At 36.5% G+C, this 19,865-nt stretch overlaps 1 protein-coding gene across 7 annotated transcripts in view; it reads left to right on the forward strand.

The window, feature by feature from the left end:
- FAM13A (family with sequence similarity 13 member A) overlaps positions 1 to 19,865 on the forward strand; it is a 374,625-nt gene that overhangs the window by 39,496 nt on the left and 315,264 nt on the right. The window lies entirely within an intron of this gene.

Consider the following 19,865-nt stretch of genomic DNA (forward strand, 5'->3'; position numbering starts at 1 on the left):
ACCTCACGCCAGTCAGAGTGGCTGAAATGAACAAATCAGGAGACCATAGATGCTGGCGAGGATGTGGAGAAACGGGAACACTCTTGCACTGTTGGTGGGAATGCAAAATGGTGCAGCCACTCTGGAAAACAGTTTGGAGGTTCCTCAAAAAATTAAAAATAGATCTACCCTATGACCCAGCAATAGCACTGTTAGGAATTTATCCAGGGGATACAGGAGTGCTGATGCATAGGGACACTTGAACCCCAATGTTTATAGCAGCACTTTCAACAATAGCCAAATTATGGAAAGAGCCTAAATGTCCATCAACTGACAAATGGATAAAGAAATTTATCCTACTTGGCAATGAGAAAGAATGAAATATGGCCTTTCGTAACAACGTGGATGGAACTGGAGAGTGTTATGCTAAGTGAAATAAGTCATACAGAGAAAGACAGATACCATATGTTTTCACTCTTATGTGGATCCTGAGAAACTTTACAGAAGACCATGGGGGAGGGTAAGGGGGGAAAAAAAAGGGAGGGAGGCAAATCATAAGAGACTCTTAAAAACTGAGAATAAACTGAGGGTTGATGGGGGGTGGGAGGGAGGGGAAAGTAGGTGATGGGCATTGAAGAGGGCACTTGTTGGGATGAGCACTGGGTGTTGTATGGAAACCAGTTTGACAATAAATTTCATATTAAAAAAATAAACTTTTAAAAATAAAAATAAAATTATTAAAAAAATAAAATGAAGAATGTGGAAAAGCATTTTGACGTCAGTATATTCTTTCTACTGATACACAGACTTATTTTGGCAAAAAGTTATTAAGCACTTTCTTTTCTATGTTTTTAACAGCATTTTTGAAGTGTGATTTACATACCATAAAGTATACTTATTGAAAATATACAGGGATGCCTGAGTGGCTCAGTTGGTTAAGCATCTGACTTCGGCTCAGGTCATGATCTTGCAGTTTGAGTTCAAGCCCTGCGTCAGGCTCTGGGCTGGCGGCTGGGAATCTGGAGCCTGCTTCTGATTCTGTGTCTCCCTCTCTCTCTGCTCCTCCCCTTTTCACGCTCTGTCTCTCTCTCAAAAATAAACATTAAAAAAATTTTTTAATAAAAAAAGACAATATACACTATAATAATTTTCAGCAAATTTACCAATTGTGTGAGTAGCACCACAACCTAGTTCTGAAACATTCTGTCACCTCAGTAAGATCCCTTGTGCCCATTTACAATTAGTTCCATTCCCACAATCTGTCCTCCCTTCCTCTGCCCCTCTGCCCCCACCCAAACCTCAGACAACTACTAATTTACTATTTTCTAAATGTTAACTAAATATTTCTGTACATTTACCTTTACTGGACATTTCATATCAATGGAATCATAAAATATGTGTTCTGTGACTGGCTTATTTCACTTAACATAATATTCTTTTTTTTCTAATGTTATTTTTGAGAGAGCGCAAGCTGGGGAGTGATAGAGGAGGACAGAGGATCTGAAGTAGGCTCTGTACTGACAGCAGCAAGCCCAGTGCAGGGCTGGAATTCATGAACCACAAGATCATGACCTGAGCCAAAGTTGGACGCTCAACTGACTGAGCCACCCAGACACTCCGCTTAGCATAATATTCTTGAGGCTCATCCATGTTGTAGCATGCATCAGTATTTTATTCCTTTTTAAGTGCCAAATAATACTCTATTGCATATCACATTTTGTTCACTTATTCATTGGTTCATAGACATTTGGGTTATTTCCAATTGTTATGAATAATGCTGCTATGAACATTTGTACACAAGTCTTTGTGTGACAATGTATTTTATTTCTCTCAGATAGGGACCTAGGAGTGGAATTGCTGGATCATATTCTAAATTTATGTTTAATGTTTTAAGAAATTGCCAAAATTTTTCCAAAATGATTGCACCATTTTACATTCTCATTGTCTATATGAGAATCCTAGTTTCTCCACATCCTTGCCAGCATATGGTATTGTTATCTTTTTATTTTCCTAGTCATTCTAGTGAATTTGTGATGCTGTTTCTTAATGACTAATAATGCTAGACACTTTTCATATACATATTACCCATTTGTATGTCTTCTTTGGTTAAATATCCGTGTCTTTTGCCCATTCTTTATTGGGTTGTTCTTCTTGAGTTGTAAGAGTTCTTTTTATATATTATCAGTACAAGTCCTTTATCAGATATATTACTGGGAGTGAAGGGTTTTGTCCTGTCCTTCAGATCAATTCAGCCAGCACCAAAGCTGATGGTTTCATTACTGTTGTGGCAACCCCACCAGAGGGGTAGGAGGAGTAGGGTGTAGGCCCAGGCAAGAGTGCCACAAACTCCTGTTATTCTTTACTAAATTTCATCAGTTTTTCACAAATAAGTGTCTCTCAATTTGTTTGTTTGCCTTTGGTCAGTTTCTAGATCCCTAAAATGACTGTTCTGGCAATTTTGTTTGCCTTCGTATTGTTTTGTTTGGGAGATAATTTGCAGATAGATCCCTGTGTTTTATCACTGGAAGTCAGCAGTGGGTCTTGACTTCATTTTATATAGAGAATTTAACTTTTTATGATAACCTTCATTTTTCTGGTATAACAGTGATACATGTCTAGTGTATAAAATTTAGGAAATAGAAGTAAGTAAAAAAAAAATAATAAGATTCTGTAACAGAAATAAACACGTACTATGTGTGCTTATGTCCTATGGGTTCATTTTTTATGAACCTATAGTTATAAAAACAGATTAGACTTGACATTAGTTTCATAGAATTCTTTTTTCTCCCAAGTAACAATATACTGTGAATATCTAGAGGTCCCATTTGTCTAAGATAGGAGTCTTGCTCACTGTTACTTGCCACTCCCCTGTGTTTGGAGACCAGGCTAGAGGGAGGACAGGCTGGAAGGAGGTCCCAGTTTTTCTTCAACATTGCCAAATTGCCCTCCAGATATTTTAACCAGTTTCTTATCCACTGCTTCTTACCAATATTTTCTCTTTTCAAAGAAATTTGCATTAGTAGAATGGATGACAAATAGCATCACATTGTTTTGCCTATCTTTGATTGTTAGGATCTTCACCACCTCCTGAGAAAATCTGTTCTGTCTTTAGAAGGGACTATCATTTCTTCTTTGTGTCTTAAAACCTGTCTCCAGATAACTGGTTTAAGTTATCACTTTCTAGTTTTGTCCTCTGAACTACATGGCAGCTCTTTTAAAACCTAGAAATGTTTTGGCCTCAGATTTTCCCGTTTGAGGGTAATTATACCAGGTTCTTCATTCCTTCCTCGTATAACATGGTTATATTTTTTAAATTATTGATTTTTAAATTTAAAATTTTTTTCTTTTTAAAAATTTATTTACTTGTCACTTCATCAAAGTCTTCCCAGCCCTTTATTAATTGGTTAAAATTTGTCCTTGGATAGTTTTCTCAAGTAAGGTTCAAGTGTATAATATTTCCTTAGCCTTTGTATATTCAAACTATAGCTTTTGTAGTTGAAGGACAGCTGGTTATTAAATTTGGTGCATGCGGTCTTTCCATAAATATTTTTTAGGTCTTATTCCACTGTCTTCTGATTTTAAATACAGCAGTCTGTTAGTTTGAGGCCACTCTTATTTTCTTTCCTTATTATGACATTTTTACTTGGCTGCCCAAAGGACTCTTTATTGTTAGTCTAGTAATTTCCCTAGAATACATCTTCATGTGGACTGTTCTGGGTCTAAGGTGTGCCTTTTCAATTTGTGGATTCAAGGCTTCAATTGAAACAAAGTTTTTATCAATTACTACTTTTTTAATGTTTATTTAACTTTGAGAGAGAAAGAGCACTAGCAGGCAAGGGGCAGAGAGAGAGACAGAGAGGGGGAGAAGGAGGGAGACAGAATCCAAAGCAGGCTCTGCCCTATGTGGGGCTCAAACTCCTGAACTGTGAGAGCATGACCTGAACCAAAGTTGGGCACTTAACCAACTGAGCCACCCAGGCACCCCTCCAAATTATTTCTTTAAATATTCTCCATTATTTGGTTATCTTCTTTGAAGACTCTAATAACACATATATTGGAGCTCATTAAACTGATTTTCTGTAGTTATCTTTTAAATCCTTGTCATTCATTTCTTAATGTTTCATTATATCTACTTTTCTCATTTATGTCCTCTATATCCCTTACTGGGCCATTAATGGTTTCTGTTCCCCTTTGTTGTGCTGTTTATAATTTAGTCTTCATTTCTGAAATATTTTTTTCTTCCCTTTATGATTCTGCCAGTTTCCATGTCACATTTCTCCTTGGACTGATTATCTCTTCCCTACATTTTTGCATTTCTGCTTTGTGGTATCTTTTCATTATTGTAATAAATTCATTAACTTTTATTTTAATTGTGGTAAAATGTCCATAACATAAAATTTACCATTTTAACCATTTTTTGATGTCAATTCAGTGGCAGTAGTACATTCATAATGTGTGTAACAATCCTTAACTCTCCTTAACAACATATCCACTTTCAGAACTTTGCATAATCTCCAACATAAACTTGCTACCCATTAAATAATCGCCCATTCCCTCCCCCCTCAGCCCCTGGTAACCATTGTTCTACTTCCTATTTCTGTGAATCTGCCTATTCTAGGTATCTCATAAGTAAAAACATACTTTTTGTCCTTTTGTGTCTGTTTTATTTAACTTTGATAATGTCTTCAGACTTCATCAGTGTTATAGCATGTGTCAGAATTTCATTCCTTTATAAAGCTGAGTAATATTCCATTGTGTGTATACATCCCACATTTTGTTTATTCATCTGTTGATGGACATTTGTATTATTTTTACTTTTTGGCTATTATGAGTAATGCTGCTGTGAACATAGGGGTACATGTATCTGAGTCGTTGCCTTTAAGGAATAGTCCCAGAAGTGAAATTGCTGAATCACATGGAAGTTTTATATTTAACTTTTTTGAGGAACCCACTGTTTTTCATAGTCCTATACAATTTTTACATTGCCACCAGTGATGAAAAAAGGTTCCAATTTTTCTACATCCTAGTCAGCACTTGTTCTGAGTTTTTTTTGTTTTTTTTTTGTTTTGTTTGATTTTTATTTAAGAGTGAGATCCCACAATCCTAGGATCATAACCTGAGCCTAAATCAAGAATACAACACTCAACCGATTGAGCCACTCAGGCACCCCTTTGGTTTGTTTTTGTTTTTGTTTTTTGTTTTTTAATAATAGCCATCTTAATGGATGTGAAGCAACATCTCACTGTGGGTTTGTTTTATTTTTGTTAAATTGCTGAATGATCCTGATATATTTTTTGAAGGATGTTTTTATTTTTTTTTAACATTGCATCTTTTTTTTTTTAAGTTTTTATTTAAATTCCAGTTAACATACGGTGTAATATTAGTTTCAGGTGTACAATATAGTAATTCATCACTTCCATATACTACTTGGTGCTCCTCACAAGTTCACTCCTTAATCCCCATCACCTAGTTAACACCCCTCCACACCTCCCCTCTGGTAACCATCAGTTTGTTCTCTATAGTTAAGAGTTTGTTTCTTGGTTTTTCTCCCTCTTTTTTTTCCCTTTGCTCATTTATTTTGTTTCTTAAATTTGACATACAAGTGTAATCATATGGTATTTGTCTTTCTGACTTATTGATTTAGCATTACACTCTCTAGCTCTATCCATGTTGTTGAAAATGGCAAGGTTTCATTTTTTGATCACTGAGCAATATTCCATTGTTTATACATACCACATCGTTATCCATTCATCTGTAGATGGACATTGGGCTCTTTCCATACTTTGGCTGTTGCCAAGAGTGCTGCTATAAACACAGAGGTGCATGTGCCCCTTTAAATCAGCATTTCTGCATCCTTTAGATAAATACCTAGTGGTGCAATTGCTGGGACATAGGGTAGATCTATTTTTTAATTTTTTGAGGAACCTCCATACTGATCTCCAGAGTGGCTGCACCAGATTGCATTCCCACCAGCAGAACATAAGGGTTGCCCTTTCTCCACATCCTTGCCAACATCTGTTGTCTCCTGAGTTGTTAATTTTACTGTTTACATTCTGAATAGTGTGAGGTGTTACATCATTGTGGTTTTGATATGTATTTCCCTGGTAATGAGTGATGTTGAGCATCTTTTCATGTGTTTATTAGCCATCTGAATGTCTTGTTTGGAAAAGTGTTCATGTCTTTTCCCATTTCTTCACTGGATTATATATTTTTGGGTGTTGAGTTTGATAAGTTCTTTGTAGATTTTGGATGCTAACCCTTTATCCAATATGTTATTTGCAAATATCTTCCCGTCAGTTGCCTTTTACTTTTGCTCATTGTTTCCTTCACTTTGCAGAAGGTTTTTATCTTGATGAGGTCCCATGTCAGGTAATAAGTTGCTACAGCCAAGGTCAAAGTGGTTGTTGCCTGTTTTCTCCTCTAGGATTTTGATGGTTTCCTGTCTTACATTTAGGTCTGTCATCCATTTTGACTTTATTTTTGTGTGTGGTGTAAGAAAGTGGGCCAGGTTCGTTCTTCTGCATGTTGTTTTCCAGTTCTCTCAGCACCATTTGCTGAGAAGACTTTTTTCCATTGGCTATTCTCTCCTGCTTTGTCGAAGATTAGTTGGCTATACATTTGTGGTTCCGTATCTGGTTCCTCTATTCTGTTCTAATGATCTACATGTCTGTTTCTGTGCCAGTACCATATTGTCTTGATAATTACAGCTTTGTACTATAGCTTGACATCCAGAATTGTGATGCCTCCAGCTTTGGTTTTCTTTTTCAACATTCCTTTGGCTATTCAGGGTCTTTTCTGGTTCCATACAACTTTTAGAATTATTTGTTCTGGCTCTGTGAAGAATGCTGGTGTTACTTGAAGGGATTGTATTGAATCTGTAGAGTGCTTTGGGTTAATACTGACATTTTAACAATACTTGTTCTTCCAATCCATGAGCATGGAATGTTTTTCCATTTCTTTGTGTCTTCTTCAATTTCTTTTCTAAACTTTCTATGACTTATTCCTAGGTATTTAGGGTTTTTGGTGCAATTGTAAATGGGATTGATTACTTAATTTCTCTTTCTGTTGCTTCATTATTGTATAGAAATGCCACAGATTTCTGTAAGTTGATTTTGTGTCCTGCAACTTTGCTGAATTCATGTATCAGTTCTAGCTGGTGAATTTTCCACATGAAGTATCATGTTGTCTGTGAAGAATGAAAGTTTGACTTCTTCCTTGTTGATGCCTTTTATTTCTTCTTGTTTGATTGCTGAGGTTAAGGCTTCCAATACTATGTTGAACAGTGGTGAGAGTGGACATCCCTGTCGTGTTCCTGACTTTTGGGGGAAAGTGCTCAGTTTTTCCCCATTGAGGATAATATTAGCTGTGGGTCTTTGATATATGGCCTTTATGATATTGAGGTTTGTCCCTTCTATCCCTACTTTCTTAAGGGTTTTTATCAAGACAAGATGTTGTATTTTGTCAAATGCTTTTTCTGCACTTATTGAGAGGATCATGTTTTTATTTTTTCTTTTAATAATGTGATGTATCGCATTGATTTGTGGATATTGAACCAGCCCTGCAGCCCAGGGATAAATCCCATTTGATCGTGATGAATAATTCTTTTAATGTATGTTGGATTCGATTTGCTAATATCTTACTGAGAATTTTTTTATCCATGTTCATCAGGGAAATTGATCTGTAATTCTCCTTTTTAGTGGGGTTTTGGTTTTGGAATCAAGGTAATGCTGGCCTCATAGAATGAGTTTGTAAGTTTTCCTTCCATTTCAAAAGAACAGCTTCAAAAGAATAGGTATTAATTCTTGAAATGTTTGGTGCAGTTCCCCTGGGAAGCCTTCCAGGTCTGGACTCTTGTTTGTTGGGAGCAGAAGCTTTTTATTTTGATGAAGTCCTAATAGTTTATTTTTGCTTTTGTTTCCCTCGTCTCAGTAGTCCTATTTGAAAGAAGTTGCTATGGCCAGAGGTCACTGCTTGTGGTCAGTGTGGTTGATTGACATTTCCCTAATTATATTGAATATCTTTTCATGTGCTTATTGACTGTCTGTATATTGTCTTTAAGAAATATCTATTCAGCTTTTTTCCCAATTTATGAAATGGATTATTTGGTTTTTTGACTGCTGAATGCTAGAAATAATTCACATAGTCTGGATATTAATTCCTTATCACATACAAGATTTGCAAGTACTTCTTCCTATTCTGTGGGTTGTCTTTTTAAGTTGTTAATTTTGATAAAATCAAATTTATATGTTATTATTGCTTGTCTTTTAGTGTCATTTCCTTATTCTATTTTGTTCTGTTTGTTAGGTTACAATTTCCATCTGCTTCTTGGCAAGGTTTTTCTGATGAGTTATTTTAGGAAAGTCATGCTTTTTTATACTTTTTTTCAAGTACTGTCTCTGTATAGTTGCTGGTAATGTTCCTTTTTTCTTACTCATATTTCAATGAGATGGATTTTTGTGATATCAGTAGCAAGAGGCTCCTGGGGGTGTAGTGATCAGGGGCTAAGGCAGCTTTTCAAGTTACACAGCCCTGGGACTCTTTCTATTGCTACCAAAAGGACTGTTTTCTTAAACATGGCTTCTGTTTGCCCATCTCTCCTTTGCCTCTTATAAGCCAACCTGCATTAGGAGGGCTCTGCTGTCTTTTCTTCATAAACTTGCTCTCCAAGGGAATGCATTCACTATAGATAGTGTATTTTTCTGTGCTTCTTGATATCTGCCCCTTTGATGTCCTTGTAGCTACCGTAGCACTTTCTGCACCTTCTTTCCTCTTTCTTTAAGCAATTGAGCTCCATTCATCTCCCTCTTAAAGTGTACTATATGTTTAAAACAAAAACGGTAAGAGATTTTAAAGACCTTTCACTGCTACATCCCCACTGGACCTCTCCAGCCTCCTCACAGTACTGGTGTGATGTCTGCAGTAAACTTCCTGCCCCACCTTCCCCTTCAGCAGCGCTTACATACAAATTGAAGTTTACAGGTTTCCTGTCTTGTTACTTTTCTTCATCCTTTTCTTAGTCTGTGTGGTTTCAGAAGTGATAAAATTCACAAGATTTTTATTGGGTTTTTTTAAATCCTTTTTTGAACATTTCGGTAATGTAATATAGTATAATATAATCCTTAGATAATATAAGGACTTATCTTTTTAATCTTTTTTGCCTAAGTTGTAGGCTTTAGTTGAACTTATTTGTGAGACACAAGATGATACAAGATACTTTTAAGTATGTTTATTTTCACAATCAGTTAAAAAAATACTTTTCTGGATTAAGCCTTACCTTTCTATAAATGTTAAATATTTTTGAGTCTTAATTTCTCCCATGAGAGACCTCCTTTGACATGATTTTCTTTTTTAAGTGAGGTATAGTTGATATAGGACACTTTAGTTTCAGGTATACAATGGAATGATTCAATATTTGCGTAACTTTCCAGGTGACTGCTACACTAAGTCTAGTTTGCATCTGTCATCATACATAGTTATAAAATTTTTCTTTTGTGGTGAGAACTTCTAAGATAAACTCTCAGCAACTTTCAAATGTGCAGTACAGCATTATTAATTGCAGCCACCGTGCTGTACTTCACATCCCCATGACTTAATTATTTTTATAGCTGGATTTGTACCGTTTGATCTCCCTTCACATCTAGCAACCGCCAATCTGTTCTCTGTATTTATGAGCTCATGAGTTGTTGGTGTAGGTTCCATATAAAAGTGAGATCATGCGGTATTTGTCTTTCTCTGGCTTATTTTATTTATTGTAATGTCCTCAAGGTCCATAAGTATTGTCAAAGATAGAAAGATCTCGTTCATCCCTAAGGCTAAATAATATTCCATGTGTGTGTGTACCACCTTTTTTATCCGTTCATTCTTTGATAGACACTTAGATTGTTTCCATGACTTGGCTATTGAAAATAATGCTTCAGTGAACATGGAGGTGGACATATCTTATTGAATTAGTGTTTTTTTCTTCTTCAGATAAATACCCAGAAGTAGAATTGCAGGTTCACATGGTAGTTCTTTTTTAAATTTTTTGAGGAACTTCCATACTGTTTTCCATAGTGGCTGCACCTATTTAAATTCCTACTAGGAGCAAACAAGGGTTACTTCTTCACCACACTTTTGCTAGCACTTGTTATCTCATTTTATAGCCATTCTAACATATTTCTTTTTTTTTTTTTTTTTTAATTTTTTTTTTTTTCAACGTTTTTTATTTATTTTTGGGACAGAGAGAGACAGAGCATGAACGGGGGAGGGGCAGAGAGAGAGGGAGGCACAGAAGCGGAAACAGGCTCCAGGCTCTGAGCCATCAGCCCAGAGCCTGACGCGGGGCTCGAACTCACGGACCGCGAGATCGTGACCTGGCCGAAGTCGGACGCTTAACCGACTGCGCCACCCAGGCGCCCCTCTAACATATTTCTTAAAATAGCCATTCTAACAGATGTGATGTGATATCTCAATGTGGTTTTAATTTGTATTTCTCTGATTAGTGAGGTTGAGCATCTTTTCATGTACCTGTTGGCCATCCATTTGTCATCTTTGGAAAAATGTCGATTCAGATCTTCTGCCCATTTTTTTAATCAGATTTTTTTTGTTTTGCTCTTCAGTTGTGTGAATTCTTTATACATATTAACCTATTTTCAGATATGATTTGCAAATATTTTCTCTCATTAGGTTGTCTTTTTATTTTGTTAATGGTTTTCTTTGCTGTGTAGAAACTTTTCAATTTGATGTAGTCCCACTTATTTTTGCTTTTCAAATCCAAAGAAATTAAAGCTAAGAGTGATTTCAAGGAACTGAGTGATTTCAAGGAACTTACTGCCTGTGCTTTCTTCTAGGAGTTTTATGGTTTCAGGTGTTATGTTCAAGTCTTTGCTCCATTTTGAGTTAATTTTTGTGTATTATATAAAATAGTAGTATAGTTTTATTCTTTTGCATGTGGCTGTCCAGTTTTTCCAATATCACTTATTGAAGAGACTGTCCTTTTTCCATTGTACATTTTTGGCTCCTTTGTTGTAAATTAATTCACCAAATATGTGTGGATTTATTTCTGGAGTCTGTATTCTGTTAGATCTATATGTTTTTACTGCCCATACCACATTATTTTGATTACTATAACTTTATAATGCAGTTTGAAATTAAGAAGTGTGCTGCCCCCAGTTCTGTTCTTCCTCAAGATTGCTTTGGCTATTTGGGTCTTCTGTGGTTGCATACAAATTTTAGAATTATTCTATTTCTGTGGAAAATGCTATTGGAATTTTGATAGAGACTGTGTTGAATCTGGGGATTGCTTTAGGTAGTATGGACATTTTAACAATATTCTTCCGATCCATAAGCATGGATTATCTTTCTATTCATTTGTGCTATCTTTATGGTTTCTAAAAATAGAATGTTTCATGTACTTTGTTGGATTCATTATCCATGGATTCTAGCTTAAGAATCCTTGTTTAGAGGGGCACCTGGGTGGCGCAGTCGGTTAAGCGTCCGACTTCAGCCAGGTCACGATCTCGCGGTCCGTGAGTTCGAGCCCCGCGTCAGGCTCTGGGCCGATTGCTCGGAGCCTGGAGCCTGTTTCCGATTCTGTGTCTCCCTCTCTCTCTGCCCCTCCCCTGGTCATGCTCTGTCTCTCTCTGTCCCAAAAATAAACAAAAAAAAAACGTTGAAAAAAAAAAAAAAAAGAATCCTTGTTTAGATCTACAGAGAATGTAGATACTGCTAGATGCTACAACATGTTGTGTAATAAGATACCCCAAAAGTGCTTTGACTTTTAAAATTCATGACCTAGATTTGGAAAAATTGATTTACAGAATGTTGCTTATTTCCTTGACTTAACAATACATTGAATAAATGTTGAAATTCTGATAGCATTATTTGAGATGGGATTCCCCCCCTCCCCGTATCATGAAAATAAATAAATTCATAGATAGGTATTCTGAGTGGACTCCATAATGTCATCAGAATGCAAGTCTCTCTTTTTTCTATTTTACCATCCTTAGAGTTTAGCTTCTAGTTTCTGGGTGGCTACATAGTCACAAGATGGATACTAGGCACTATATCTGTCATCTAAGCAGAGAACAAGGGATATGGGGATCAGCATGAGCTGTCCTTCCTTTTAAGGAGTTTTTTCTGGTGGTCCTAACAACTTCCATTTATATCTCATTGGTTAAACTTACATATATGACTATCCATATCTATAAGAATAATGCTGCAAGGTGGTATATTTTAACTGGGTGCGTTGTTCCCCACCCTATCAAACAAAATTAGAGTTCTATGAATGGGGAAGAAGAGAAAAATTACCTATTAGTAAGCAACTACAAACTCTGCTGTAATGTCTTCTCAAAGAATTGGTTACCCAAAGAAATTTTTTTAAATGTTTTTATTTATTTTTGAGACAGAGCACGAGCCATGGGAGGGGCAGAGAGAGAGGGAGACATAGAATCTGAAGTAGGCTCCAGGCTCTGAGTTGTCAGCACAGAGCCCGACGCAGGGCTCGAACTCACAGAGTATGAGATCATGACCTGAGCTAAAGTCAGATGCTTAACCAACCGAGCCACCCAGGCGCCCCTACCCAAAGAAATTCTTAACATTTTTCATCATTGACTCTTTTCTGGTTGTGTGATAGGTACTTTAACATTTGTTACCTTATTAAACTCTCCTAACACTTTAGGAGGTGTTACTGCATTTAATAGATGAGGACCCAATCTTGGTTTAGGTGGAAAATTTTTAAAATATGAAGACCCAGTCTTGGTGTAGATGAAAAATTTTATATAGTCAATAGGCTGAATGTGATGATTTGGCTGCAGTACTGCCCTCCCAGTGACCCCTAAGTTGACTCTGCTGTTATGGCTGGACAGAGACCATGGGTCATCCTTCTTATTGTTGCCTTTGCCCCTCTCCAAAGCTGCACATTTGACCAGAGGCTGGCATTCCTGTTGAGAAACATAAGTCAGTGGCAAAACAAGTTTTCAAACCTAGGTACCCTAATTTCAGATGGAGTGCTTTCTCAATGATCCAACCCTATCCAAATTTATATGATTGTCTATGTCTCTGTATAAGTATAATCTCACAATGTTGTTAATTTTTTAATTGGAATTTGAAGAGAATATGTTCCTTTCTCTCCTAATTGTGCTGTCAAAATGGTGTTTCTCCTTGTTAGTAGGCAGTCTCTTTGAGATGTCCCTATTTTTCCCACTTTTTATTTTTTAAAAAGTATTCATAAAAGTTGAAAGGATAGTAAATGAACATTTCATATATTGTATACTTAAATTGAAAAATTAACATTCTACTCTATTTGTGCCCATTCTATGTCTTTGTGTGTATATGCATAGCATAATACATATATACATAGATACACATGTATGCATGCACTTCGTATTCAATTTTAAAGTGTTTGAAGACCTGATACTATACCCCAACTTCAGCATGCACCTCATAAGAATAAGGAACACACTACAGGTGAAATAAATTAGATCTTACACAATGTTATGCTACTTAAAAACACTTCTAAAAATTCCATCTAGTATACAACACATGGTTAGATTTCCCCAATTGTCTCAAAGAAATGAGGGTTTTGTTTGTTTTTTTTAAACCAAGAACCAATTAAGATTCATATATTACATTTGAAGTTTGTGTATTTTAGTTCCTTTTAACTCTAGAATCTGTCTTTCCCCCATGTCATTGATATTTTGAAGAGTCCAGTTGTCTGTTAGAATGTTCCTAATTCTGGATTTGTGTGCATTGTTTTCTCATGGTCTCTTTCACTTATTCTTTTGGCTCTTGTATTTCCTGTAAACTGTAAGTTAGATTTAGAAGCTAGATTTTCATCAGTTTAAACATATGTGGCAAGATTACTTTATAAATGATATATTTTGCATTGCATTAAATCAAGAGCATGTAATGTCATGTCTTAGGATAAATGATGATAAATTTGATTTTTTGAGTTAAGGTGAATATACTCAGGTATCAAGTGTAAGGGACTTTTTTTCTCTAGCAAATACTATGGCATCTTTGATGCTGTGAAGATCCTGTTATCCAACAGCTTTTCACTTGACATTTTAGTGTCCATTGATAATCCTCAATAGGGTCATTTGTTAAATGAGTTAGGAAAGTTGGTGATTTTATGATTCTGTTACTGTTACTCTTCCAATCATTTGGACGCAGCATTTTCTGCATGGAGCACCTATACTTAAAAAAAAAACTCTTTCCTCCTAAATCATTTTTTATTTCCACAGTATATTATTAGCACTTATAGTTGTTAGTCCTGGGGTTCCACCTGTTTCAGATTTGGCACATAGAAGCCTGTTTAATCTAGCCCACAGGTCTTTTTGATACATCCCATTCATCCTTGACCATTTTTTTGCTTTCTGGAACAAGAGATTTCAGGTTTATCTTGTGCTTTCCTTGCACTCCTTTTATTTGGTGGCGGAGTGGCTTTCTACTGTCCACATACATGGTTAGATTTATTAGTCCTAGCCCCAGAGAGTTTTAAGCCCACAGTTCTGAATTTAACCAGCGATGTAATCTGACTGTTCTTCAAAGTACCTTAAAATCCTGGTACTTAAATTCTTGGAGGATTGCCTTAAAGAATTACAAGCCATTGATTTCAGTAGTCTCAAATTGATTTTTATATTAAGCTCTGCCAACAAAGAGCTTCATGTAGTGTTGTCCCTTTGGGGCTCATATAGAACCACCGATGTTAAAGGTTCTGGAAATAAACTACCGTGTCATAGTTAAGAGCTCAAACGCTAGAGCCAGAGGACCTGGGGTTTACATTCTCTAACACTTACTAGTTCTGTAAACTTAGACAAGTTCCTTTTTCTTTGTGTCTTAATTGACTTGTCCCAATGGGGATAGTAAACATGCCTACTGATACAGTCAAGATTTAGAGATGTTAATTTTAAAGTACGACAGAGCTGCCATAAAATCACCCAATAAATGTTAGCTATTATAAAACTCAAGGCTTCTGAAACTCAGTGCATTTATGGGATTGATGAAAGTATTCTTTTTTCAGGTCTAATAGAAATATTGATGTTGTTTTTGAGTATCTCTGACTTTATTTTAGGGTGACCAAGAAACTTGTAAATAATCCTATGTTCCTATTTCACAGGAAGAAGAATTTTCTCATTTCTAACAAGGGCAGTGGACTGTCCAGCATGTGCTTTTTGTTCTCACTACTTCCTGTGTGGAGGCAGAATTAAGCATCTGTCCTCAGGACTCGGATTGCCTTAGTGTGACTCTTGGCTACACCACATCCTTGATGTGACCTAGAGCACACTACTTAGATCTTCTGTGCCTCTGAAATGGGGATCACAGAAGGCTCTTGTTTTCTGGTGTTTCTTTATTAGGGTTTAATGAATGAAGCTCTCTGAAGTATCTGAAGCCATAACTGATACAGTCCAAAAACTCACTCCATATAAATTAGCCATCATTCTCCTTCTGATTTTCTCTTTTCTAAAATCCTGGTTTTCTATATGCTCCAATTATTCTTTTTTTTTTCCAAAATACTTTTATCAGTTGGAGGGGTGTGTGTGTGTGTGTGTGTGCGCGCGTGTGTGTGTGTGTGTGCGCGCGCACATGCACATGTGTGAACAGAAATGGATTCTGGCTACCTTAAGCACAAAGAAACTTTACTAGAAAGTCACCACACGGAGGGAACAGCTGAAGCACCAGTGTCAGAGCAGTTCAAGGACCACGGCAGCTCCAACAATGCAGGTGGCAAGAGTTAATCTCATGGTTAATTAACATCTTGTGAGAGCACTGCAGCTGGAACCAATTAGCTCCAGCCTTTTTCTGTGTTTGTGACAGTCCACTCAGGCCTCAGTGGCCTGCAAGAGAAAAAGGTCTAATTGACCTGGTAGGGAGCCTGAGTCCAGTTCTTGCTAAAGAACAGGGTAAGGTGTTCCTTTTCGGTGGCAGTCCCTACAGAGTTACTCATAAGGCTATAGTCATTCCCCAAAAGACAGGATATGTTACTACAAAAAAAGGGGGAAGTGGAGACTAGGTGACCCCAAACTAACAAATATTGCTATAGTCATGGCATGTTCATTTTGTTGGCTATCTAAATTACTTTTTAGTAAAAAGAAAAAAAAGGGGGGGAATAAGAACTAGATCACCCCCTCTTAATTATAAAAAATGCATATTGGTATAAAATTGAAGAGAAATGGGCTCTAGTTTCAGCCCTTTTCCATGGAGTGCACCATGGGTTTTGGATTCTGGTTTCTTTATTCCTAAGGTGATGGTATATGTACTAAATGACCCATAAGGAGTATTCCAGCAGTAAAATCTCAAAGTTCCCTGTCTTTTTAAATGTAGGAAGGTATTTACTTTTACATATGTACATAAACACACCCCATGTGGTCCGGTTTCCAGACTCAAGTGATGAATAGGAATATACACAAACCAAAGTTTAAACAGTTAAGTTTGACTCAATTAGTAATTACAGTTTTTAGCTTGTATTAAATCAAGAAAGATGTGCATTTCAAAAGCTGAAATTCCATAGATATTGACATTTATAAAGAGATAATGATATATTATTGTCTAAGAGTAAAAAATTTCAGTTTAAATAGAATTAATCATAGATGATTTTATTTCTACAGTTATTTTATTTTTCCATGACTAAGGGACTACTGAATATTTCTTACTTGTCAGAAGAGATAATTATATTTGTTATAAGCTGTTGTATATTTTTTAACACTTTAGGTATAAACTACTGACGTAGTATACTAGTTTCAGCCTAAACTATTTATTGCTTCCTACTAGCTGTTTGCTTCACCAACTAGGCTAGATGAGCAAGACTTTATAGTATGTATTTTTGATCGCCGAGGAATTGATTCTGATGACTTAGGAAAGGCAGCTGCTTTGTTTCATTGTGGGGTTTTTTTTAAACTATTTTCTAAACGTTTACCTAAATTATATTATCAAATAAAAACAAGAATCAGAGGTTCCTTTATTATGATTACATATAACTTTCTATGTGGTATGGCTCTATATTGAGTTAACAGGTAGCTTCGTTTGTAGTCACTTCACAGTCTGTGAGGTCAGTTGCCTGTCTCTTACTTGAAAACTCTCTCATCTATAATGCCAAGTTTGCTTATCTACACTGTCTATTAACAGAAAACCCAACATACGGTCTGTAGTTCCAAGTAAAGGACAGAATGAAGAGCAGGGATTGTTAGCAGAAAGAGCACTAGTCCAAGGTGTTAAACATAGACAGGATTTCTAAGGAAGTCTTGACTGTCTAATAAAAACTTAAGGAATTCTTATACATAAATAAACTTAAAATAATTTTGTATATATACAAAATTATTTTAAGTTTATTTATTTTGAGGGTGTGTGTGAGCTGCGGAGGAGTGGAGGGAAAGGGAGAGAGGGAATCCCAAGCAGGCTCCATGCTGTCAGTGCAGAGCCCAACATGAGGCTCGAACTCATGAACCATGACGTCATGACCTGAGCTGAAATCAAGAGTTGGATGCTTAATCGACTGAGCCACCCAGGTGCCTCTATACAAAATTATTTTATCTTTATCATTCAAAAGTCATTCTTACATATTTTAGGAGATGAGAAATATAGAGAGAATGATTAGATCATCAGACTACCAACCAAACATGAGCTGACCATGATGCCTTCTTAAACAGCAAACTTTAGACACACATTGAGTATAGAAATAATCGAGTGTATCTCCATTTTTTAAAAGAAGAAATCAGAATAATGTCCTGGAAGAAGAATGATGATGATGATGGTGGTTGTGATGATTTATAATAATCCCTAGTTAATGAGTGTTCCACATACTCTTCTCATTCCTTTATGTATATGAATTCATTTAAGTGTTCTATATTCCTATGAGATAGGAACTCTTAGTGTCACCATTTCATAGATCAGGAGATAGGCACACATAAGTTGAGTGGCTTGTCTAAGGTTCACAGCTAATTAGAGCAGAATGGGACTTGAAATAAGAAGCCTGGTTCACAGTTCATGCTTTGAAACACTAAGCTGTGTTATGCTAAGTGAAATAAATCATACAGAGAAAGACAGACACCATATGTTTTCACTCTTAGGTGGATCCTGAGAAACTTAACAGAAGACCATGGGGGAGGGGAAGGAAAAAAAAAAAAGGGGGGGGGAGAGAGCCAAACCATAAGAGACTCTTAAAAAACTGAGAATAAACGGAAGGTTGACCGGGGGGGGGGGGGGGGGGCGGGGCAGGTGGGAGAGAGGGGAAAGTGGGTGATGGGCATTGAAGAGGGCACCTGTTGGGATGAGCACTGGGTGTTGTTGGAAACCAATTTGAAAATAAATTTCATATTAAAAAAAATAAACACTAAGCTGTATTGTCTCTGTAAGAAGACAAAACAAAAGTAAGATAAAATGTGTACGATTTAACCTTATATTGTCAGCTATTTTTAATGCTAAGTGTTGAGAGTATTTTCAAAGTTTTCATTAAATACTGGTTACTTTTGGGGCGCCTGGGTGGCTCAGTTGGTTAAGCGTCCGACTTCGGCTCAGGTCATGATCTCGGGGTCCGTGAGTTCGAGCCCCGCGTCGGGCTCTGTGCTGACAGCTCAGAGCCTGGAGCCTGTTTCAGATTCTGTGTCTCCCTCTCTCTGACCCTCCCCCGTTCATGCTGTGTCTCTCTCTGTCTCAAAAATAAATAAACGTTAAAAAAAAAAAAAAAGATTTTAAATACTGGTTACTTTTTTGGCTTCTTGCTCACCAGCTATACCTGGATGACTGAAATTTCTCCTATGTTCAGTTGAAGGAGATTGATAGGTTTTTAAACCCACACACAAAAAAAATTACTAGCTGTTACAAATTTGGCTTAATTAATACATTCATAATTTCCTTGGTAACAGAGATTATAATAATTGTCCATACTACTACTCTATAGTTGCTAGCTATCTGTATTAATAGATACTAAGTCTCTATTGTAACTTTACATTTGCAGAATTTTCACTAGAAAAAATCTGGCTTTCAAATATGAACGTTTATAGCAGCACTGTCAGCAATAGCCAAATTACAGAAAGGTCCCAGTTATCCATCGACTGACGAATGGATACAAAAGATGTGGTATAAATATACAGTGGAATACTACTTGGCAATCGAATAGAATGAAATCTTGCCATTTGCAACAATGTGGATGGAACTGGAGTGTGTTATGCTAAGGGAAATAAGTCAGAGAAAGACAAACATCCTATGATTTCATTCATATATAGAATTTAAGAAATAGACGAACATAGGGGAAAGGAAGGAAAAATAAGATGAAAACAGAGAGAGAGGCAATCCATAAGAGACTTTAATAATTTTTTTAATGTTTATTTTTGAGTGAGAGAATCCAAAGCAGGCTACAGGCTCTGAGCTGTCAGCACAGACCTGATGTGGTTCTTGAACTCATGAACCCGAGATCATGACCTGAGCCAAAGTCAGACACTTAACCAACAGAGCCACCCAGCTGCCCCCATAAGAGACTCCTAAATACAGAGAACAAACTGAGGATGGCTGAAGGAGTGTTGGATGGGGGATGGCCTACGTGGGGGATGGACATTAAGGAGGGCACTTGTTGGTATGAGCACTGGGTATCATATGTAGGTGATGAATCATTGGGTTCTACTCCTGAAACCAATACTACCCTGTAAAATAATTAACTTGGATTTAAATAAATACTTTTTTTAAAAAGATGCATATATCTCTGTGGAAGTTGGTTTGATTCTGTAGGTTATAGATTTAAACTGAGGATACAGGGACCCTACTCAAAATCAAGATTGTAGAATTAACTTTGTGTCATTATTTGGGTCATACAGTATATAGGATTTATCATAGTATGTTACTGTAATTACATACGAACTACACTAGGACATTAATATAAATCTACTGTAAGGAGAGGAACATGGTCTTAGAGGAGG

The sequence above is a fragment of the Neofelis nebulosa genome, chromosome 3 (genome assembly GCF_028018385.1).
Source record: "Neofelis nebulosa isolate mNeoNeb1 chromosome 3, mNeoNeb1.pri, whole genome shotgun sequence".
Classification (NCBI taxonomy): domain Eukaryota; kingdom Metazoa; phylum Chordata; class Mammalia; order Carnivora; family Felidae; genus Neofelis; species Neofelis nebulosa.